At 44.4% G+C, this 8,455-nt stretch overlaps 1 pseudogene; it reads right to left on the bottom strand.

The window, feature by feature from the left end:
• Nucleotides 1-6,274: 6,274 nt before the first annotated feature.
• On the bottom strand, nt 6,275-7,398 carry LOC104846091 (small ribosomal subunit protein eS12-like; annotated as a pseudogene).
• Nucleotides 7,399-8,455: the final 1,057 nt, after the last annotated feature.

Genomic DNA, 8,455 nt, shown 5'->3' with positions numbered 1-8,455 from the left:
GAGGCAACTATTTAAAATACAGACTCCTAGACCCTGCCCAGACATGCTGAAGTAGTTGAGGTTAGGGGAGGACCCCAGGATCTGTATTTTTAGACATTTCCCGCGTTACCTCTGTTTGAGAATACTGTACCTTGCAAGTATTAGAATGCCTCTCCTGTAAAAGAATCCAATGTGCAAAAATCCACACTTGACAAAATAGGGTGTTACTTTCCAGCCAGCAGAATTCTTTCACTGAACTGAACTGTTGGTGTTACTTCTTTCACTTACACTGAGGCATGTTACAACAGACACGTTTACAAGACTTTTTGAATTCCTGCTGAGCAAATTGTTGGGAGATATTTTCACTGCATCTTTAGTGACCTTCCTCCAAGCATTCTCAAGAAAATTTATTCTCTGACTTTAGCAATAATTACAACAGCCAGTATTTATTGAGCATTTACTATATCCCATGGGTATATATTATCTCAACAATCCTATGAGGTTGGTGCTACTATTATCCATTGCCCAATCTATAGATGAGGAATTTAAGACTCAGAAGAGTTAATACTTTTAATCAAGCTTGATTTGAAGTAGGTTCATCTGATGCAAAAGTTTCATTATTGTTATTCCTCCTAACACTAAAAAGCACTAGGCTTCTTTCAAACATCTAGTGTGTTCTGACCTTCAAACACACACTATGGATAACCATTAAGAAATTCTGTCCACCTCACAGAGCAGGAGAAAAGTGGAGTGCAGAACTCAAATTCTAGTAAAAAGGCTAGACTTAATGGTCTGACTGAGATTGGAGGGACCCTGGAAGACATGGCCCCTGGACTCTCTGTTAGCCCAGAACTGAAACCGTTTCTGAAGCCAACTCTTCACACAAAGATTAGACTGAACTACAAGACATAAAATAATACTCTTGAAGAGTGTACTTCTTAGCTCAAGTAGATAAAAAAAAAATACATGAGACTAAATGGGCAGCTCCTGTCCGGAGGTGAGATGAGAAGGCAAAAAGGGAGAGAAGCTGGTTGAATGGACATGGGAAATCCGGGGTAGAAAGGAGGCGTATGCTGTCACATCATAGCAAGAACAATTAGGGTTACATAACAATACGTGTATAAATTTTTGTATGAGAAACTAACCTGAACTGTAAACTTTCACTTAAAGTACAATTTTTAAAAAATGAAAAAAAAAATTAACAAAGAAAAAAAAAATGCTGTCCACCCTTTACAAAAGTGCCCCTCCTCTGTTACCATATACTACCCAACTAAAAAAAAAAAAAAATTTGCCCCTGTTAAACTCACCATACCAACAGCCCATGAGCTCCTTAAGGATAGTCTCTTCTACTGTTGCATTTATCTCTGTACCCAGGAACTTCATAAAACCCTGTAGGTCTTGATAAGAAAGGGGGGGGATGATGGACAGATGGATACAGGAAGAGAGAGAGGTCTAGGTAACTGAACTTTATCAGCTGAGTAAATGGAAGCTCCATAAGATTGCAAAGTAGGGAACAAGATTGAAATTTTGATCCCGGAATATGGGGCGCTCTCTGGAGGAGAGGGGCCGCAGGGGAAACGGGGAGGGGGGACTAGTTGGGAGGCTCTGCAGATAGCAGATCTGGAGGAAAAAAGGCGCAGCACTAGAATGCAGCAAACACCATATTAAAAGATAGTTTCAAAGGCATCAGGAAAAGGCCGAATCATGGGTCTAGTACAGGCCTAACTGGGACAGAAGTCCTGTAAAGTCTTGTGCTTTCACTCTCTGGCCTGGAAGGATATTGGTGCTTTGCTCTCTCATTTAGGTCACCGGTGCTTTTGGTTTTGATTTTAAGAGAAAGAACATTTCCTGCTGTAGCAGGTTGAATAGTGGCTCTCAGAAAGATATTTCCATGCCCTAACTTCCAGTATCTGTCAATGGGACCTTATTTGGAAATAGGGTCTTTGCAGATGTAATTAAGTTAAGGGTCTTGAGATCATTTAGGGTAGACCCTAAATACAATGACAGGTATCCTTATAAGAGAAAAAAAATGAAGTTATGAGACCCAGGGATATAGGGGAGGGTATGTGAAGACAGAGGCAGAGATTGGAGTTATGCTGCCACAAGTCAATGAACATCTGGAACCACAGGATTCTTCCCTAGAATCCTCCTCTGGAATTCAGAGGAAACTTAGCCCTGCTGACACCTTGATTTCAGCTTCCAGAACTGTGAGAGAATAAATTTCTGTTGTTTTGAGCCACCCAGTTTGTGGTAATTTGTTACAGCAGCCCTAGAAAACTAATACACCTGCCTTGCAAACCCAATCAGCTTACAACAGAGCCATAGATGAGAACAAGCTAGATTTCCCCCGTTGTGGTTTCTAGGCCTCCTCGTTGGAAGCCAAATCCTCCACCATCATGGAAGTTCCTCATTTTCCTGAGTTTTCCTCACAGACACAGCAGGAACGGTCTGCTGTGCCACTACACTGGAGCCCCATCTCAATGCTTCTGCTTCTGGCTTCTGCCTCTCTTGGCCTGCCCTGCTAGAGACAGAATGGTGGGCAAAGTTGGCCAGGGGAACTGACACCTACACAAGTCTACATCCAGTCAGCCTGAGGCTGAGGCTTCCAGATTTTTTTCTAGTGCCTTCTCCCAAAAAGTCTAGTACTTGGATAACTGCCAGAGCTCCCAACCCTGAGATCTTCCACTTAAAGTGTGAAGCCTTCCTTCTTCCTCACTTCATATCATGAGACAGGATTATATAAACCTTAAAGTGGGTGGGGGGAGAACTTTCAAATTAGACAGGAAATATTTTTATAGGGCTTGGGAGTCATTGGAATTTTTGTTTGTGATTATATATTTTTTTTCTTTTTCTTTTATGTGTTCACAGAATTTCACTCTAAGGGTCTCCCAAGAGGTTCACAGAAGTGGGATGCACACAGGGTGCCACAAACCTGCCCACAAAGCCTGGCTTCAGTGCCTAATTAGAACGGCAAATCAAGATATTTGAAAGCTTTAGGTTTTGAAGTGAAATTTCTGCAGAAAACAGCACAAGAGTACTCATTACTGACAAACTCCAACTTGCTGAGGGTCTTAATGAGCATTCTGTTAGAATTGGGCTCTGGTAACACACACCCACCACATAAAGAAGACCAGGGAAAACATTTGCCTCAGCCACCTCTCTGCTCTGTAAGGCATTTCCCTCTCTACAGACCAAAATGAGGATGAAGGAGCCATTCTCAAGTCTTAGGTCATTCCCAGCAGAGGAATTCATAGGCCACTAATCCTTGGGTGAAAATGTAAAGCGACCTGGATCATCTGGGCTGATGGTCTCAAAATGCAGCTACATCAGAATCCTTTGGGTGCTTGTAAAGAATACAGAGGACTGGGCCCCACAGGACCTAGGGATCTGAAGCATTTTTAAGTACTTTTGCTGACCACTAGCTAGGCTACTGTGTTCTCAGCTAGTAGACTATAAAAACACATCTGGCTAGTGGTACCAGTGAGAAAGAAAGGGGGATAGGTAAGGTAGTGTCTACACAAATACATATGTTCACAAATACATACACACACGTATACTCACACACCACATGCACACACACGTACATACAGATGGTTGGGTGAGCTGTAAGGTAGGGTGACGGAGACACATACACACACACACACACACACACATACACACACACATACACACATGCACGCCAGTCTCTCCAACAAGTTCACAGGAGCTGGAGAAGAAGAAGAAAAAAAAAGGACAGAAACTTGAAGCAAGAAGATATTTTCTCACTTCAAACATAAAGTGTTTTAGGAGGACTTGATAATGAGCTCCAGGATTCCCACAGCCGTGCAGCCCTTCCCCAACCCCCCCACTCCCCAGGGGCCTCCTCAGTCCAGAGGGAGAACAGCACACCCTGCAGGCCCCTTTCCCATGTGACAGGTCTACACAGATATCCATAGTCAAGTCACCTCACCATTGTTTTTAGAGCAGGAAGTAGCCACTCCTTCAGCATGGCATTCAAGCCCTCCACGATCTGGGTCCTTCTTCTTCTGCTTTCCCTCACATATTTCCAACCAGCCAATCCCCTATCATTCCCTCACTGCGGATTTCTCACCTCCATGCCCTTCTCTGGAAACCTTGGTGGCATAGTGGTTAAGAGTTATGGCTGCTAACCAAAAGGTCGGCAGTTCAAATCCACCAGGCACTCCTTGGAAACTCTATGGGGGCAGTTCTACTCTGTCTCATAGGGTCACTATGAGTCAGAATCGACTCGATGGCAATGGGTTTTTTCTGGGTATGCCTTACTCCTGTGGGCTCCTCCTCCCAGAAGGTCCCACCCTCCTTCTTACCCTCTCCCCATCTCTACTTAGCAAACTCTTACCAGGGTAACCTCCTCACCTCCTTTGTGCCCCTCCCCTTTGCACTCACAGAAGCCATGCCTTACACCTACACCTTAATCTCCCTGCAGGTGGGAAGGGGCAGGCAGGATCCTGCTCACCTCCCAGGCCTCATTTAGAAGACATTTGATGCTAGTGACTAAAATGCATTTAACAAGGTTGGCTCATTGCCCATCAAGCCAGGCATTCTCAGATTTCAATGAGGATGAGATCATCTTGGGGGGGCAAGAGGTTTTGTTAAAAATACGGACTCCAGAGTCACACTCTCTGAGATTCTGATTCAGTAAATCTGGATAGCGCCCTGAAATCAGCATTTTTAATAAGAGCCCCACCATACATACATGACTCTGATGCAGGTGATCTGTGGATCACATCTGGAGAAACACTTCTAAGCAACTAACTTGAAAAAAAAAAAAAATGCCCCCACATTGTTTGTTCATCCATTCATGATAATGTCTGACAGCTGACTATCTGCCTGTGTTAGGCACTTAGGGAAATAAAGAGAAGAAGATTTGTATCTTGCCCTGAAAGTCTAGCACAGGAGTTAAGACATGGATATAAATCACCAAAACATACCGAAGCACAAGACAGAAAGTAGCAAGGCCGCCAGCGTACAGAGATCATGGGCCACAGGAACTCAGAGGAAGGAGAGGAACCAGACTGGAGGGTGGAAGGGTGGTGAGAGACCAGAACAGCAAGTCAAGACAAGGTTCTGAGAGAGAGAGAGACTGGTCAATAAAGTAAAACGTGAATTAGGCCTGACAACAGCCTTTGGACTTGGCAACTAGGAGGCCAAGCAGATCTGAGTGGAGGGTAGAACCCAGACAGCAAATGGTTAATGAGTGAGTGACCAAGTGGAGGCAGAGGAATGACACAGAGAAGGGAGGGAGAGGACAGAGGAATTAGGGGGAGAGCTGACAGGGGTCTTCTAGGAGCTAAGAAGGGTTTTCCCTTCTGCTAGGCCATGCCCTAGAATCTGTGAGATGAGAAAACGGAGAGCCAGCCGTGTGGACACAACAATCACTGCAGCTGGAATCTCACGTTAGGGCAGGACGGCCCTCAAAGGGGTGGAAGAAGAGCTCCCACACTGGTGACGGGCAGAGGTGCCCAACGTGGAGAAGGTTTCAAGGACGAAGTTCTTCCTGGTGCAAAGCTGTTCCAGGACGCTGGAAAGAAAGGATGTGAAGAACAACTCCTCAAGGCTGTCATAGGATCAAAAAGGCTGTGCACAAACACCAGGGAGGGATGTCCTTACCTTTCTCTCCTTTGGGGAGATCAGATCCCACCCCACCCCACCCCCCTCCCCCCACACCAGTAAAAGAAAACCTCTGCTGGATACATAATAAGTTCTAACTCCTAACCACAGACCACAAGGCCCTTCACAATCTCGTCCTCAAGCACCTGTCTGGCCTGACAGTCCATCATGGCCCCACTGGTTTCTTATTTTTCAGTCACACATACCTAACTTGAGCCTTTCACACCAGACCTTAGAACTGGTTCCTATCCCTGCTGAGAATTTGCATTTCCACCCCCAGGTATACTGAATCAGAATCTATATTTTAACAAGATCCCCCAGGTGATTCTTGTAACAAATTTTGAGAACCACTGCTCTACTCTGGAGCCTTGGTGGCACAGTGGTTAAGTGTTAAGTGGTTTCAAATGCAAGCAATGAATTAAAAAATTGGCTCAAAAAATAATAATGAAAGGGTGCTGTGGATATAAGTAAGACTGGTTTTCTCCCTCATAGTTTTGGTTGGGGAAGCAGGCATGTAATGGATGATTTCTGCCCAGTGAGATGAGCGTTGAGATAGAATTCTGAATGTTGTGGGAACACAGAGGAAAGAGTAGTTGGGAAGCGTGTGTGAGGGGGCCCTAGCGGGATGGAGAAGTAACATTTGAGCTGCAGCTTAAAGGCCTCAGAGTTAGGTAGGAACATAACCCAAAGGTCAGCAGTTTGAATCCACCAGCTGCTCCTTGGAAACCGTATGGGTTAGTTCTACTCTGTCCTATAGGATCGCTACAAGTTGGAATTGACTCCACGGCAAGGGGTTTGGTTTGTTTTGGTTTTGCTCTACTCTAGTGGAAACCCTGGTGGCGTAGTGGTTAAGTGCTACAGCTGCTACCTAAAGGGTCAGCAGTTTGAATCCACCAGGCACTCCTTGGAAACTGTGGGGCAGTTCTTCTCTGTCCTATAGTGTCACTATGAGTCTGAACCGACTGGAGGGCACTAGGTTTAGTGGTTCTCAGAATTGGTTCCCAACCAGCAGCATTAGCATCACCTGGGAACTTCTTAGAAATGCAAATTCTCAGCAGGGATTCCAACCAGAACAAATCAGTTTGAAGCCCAGTTTCATACCTCCAAGGCTATGCATGGAATGCCTTTTTCCAAACATCTTTTCTTGACTCAAGTGTTCCTCCCTAACTCTCAGGCCTTTAAGCCCAGCCCAAATGTCACTTCCCCACCCTGCTAGGGCCCCCTCACACACCTTCCCAAATACTTTTCCCTCTGTGTTCCCACAACACTCAGAATTCTATTTCAAAGCTCATCTCACTGGGTAGAAATCATCCATTACATGCCTGCTTCCCCAACCAAAACTATGAGGGAAAAAACCAGTCTTATTTATATCCACAGCATCCTTTCACTATTATTTTTAGAGCCAGGTTTTTTATGTGTTCATTCCTTGTATTTGAAATATTCTTTGATGACATCCTTGGCCTGAGGTTCTTTGCCACAGTCAAACACACAACCACACAACTGCAACCAACCACTTTACAGGGTCTTCACTCTCCATCAACGTGCAGAAGCCTACCCATTCCCCTAGTTCCTTGTCACCAACCTTGACTAGATTGATTTGATGTTCAGCACAAAGGGCCTCTAACAAGTTAGCATACACAGGCTCAGCACAAAGGGATATAAGCACACATAGGTGGACTGGGCAGCTCAGAGAATTCCACGTGCTAGGCCATCATGGATGAGAACTGTCTTCAGCACCTTTTGTAAAGCAGTGTTAATGTGCATTAGCCCTCCAGAGGTAACATTTTCCTGTGTGACCACAGTGGCTTATGGGTGGAGCTGAGTTTTGAATGCACCTGAGTCTCCTCTGCCTTTGCATGACTTGGCTACAGCAGGAAGTGAATTATTTTTTAAATAACATTTACTGAATGCTTGTTATGTTCCAGGCATTATGCCATGACTTTATCTGCATCATTTAAACCTTCACAGCTTAATGAAGGTGGTCATTATCATCCACATTGCAAAGATGAAAAATTGAAGAGCACAAGCATTAAGTATCCCACCCAAGGTCACACAGGTAGAAATTGGAGGAACTGGTATAGCAACTCAGGAAACTGGATTTGTTGTTCTGCTTTTCCTACTCAGCACCAGGAAGGTGTTCAGTTAATGTTTGTTGAGTGAGCAGGAATAGCTGAAAATGCCCTCTACCAGGCATGTTTAGTCTGAGAGGGGAGACCTAATGATGAAGATAATAATAGTAACTTGCATTCACTGAAGGGTTCCCTGGGTAAAACAAACAGCTACAAACAAATGGCTTCTAACTGAAAGGGTGGTGGTCCAGTAGCTCCTTGAAGTCAGCCCTGGTGATCTGCTTCTGAAAAGTTGCAGCCTTGAAAACTCTTTGGAGCAGTTCTACTCTGCACACATGGGGTCGCCATGAGTCAGAACTGACGCAATGGCAACAAAGATAAATCTACCTGAGTTATTGGAAAGGATGGCATTTTTCTAGTTTATTTCTTTATCTTTTTGCTTCAAGGAATGAAAAGTCTTTACTCTGTGGGAAAATGCAAAGCTGATTTAGAGAGTGTTTAAACTGTGTTTCTTTCCCCTCCCCCTCAACAAACTGGTAAGACAGGAATGTGATAAATGCATGAGGTATATAAAAAAATAATTTGGTCTTTGTCAGGGTTAGAAAATTGACTCACCAAACAGAAACCTACATAAAGTTTAGAAACTGACCCCGTGTGCCTCAGATGCACAGGAAGCTAAACTAAGCCAGGGAGTCTGAATGGAAATTCAGAGCTTTACTTGGTAAGAGGCAAACTTAACACAGAGAAAGCTCTATTACTAGTTAAGAGGATGCATAGGG

The sequence above is a fragment of the Loxodonta africana genome, chromosome 7 (genome assembly GCF_030014295.1).
Source record: "Loxodonta africana isolate mLoxAfr1 chromosome 7, mLoxAfr1.hap2, whole genome shotgun sequence".
NCBI lineage: Eukaryota > Metazoa > Chordata > Mammalia > Proboscidea > Elephantidae > Loxodonta > Loxodonta africana.
The sequence above is the reverse complement of the archived record's forward strand: the minus strand, read 5'-3'. Positions and strand labels throughout refer to the sequence as shown.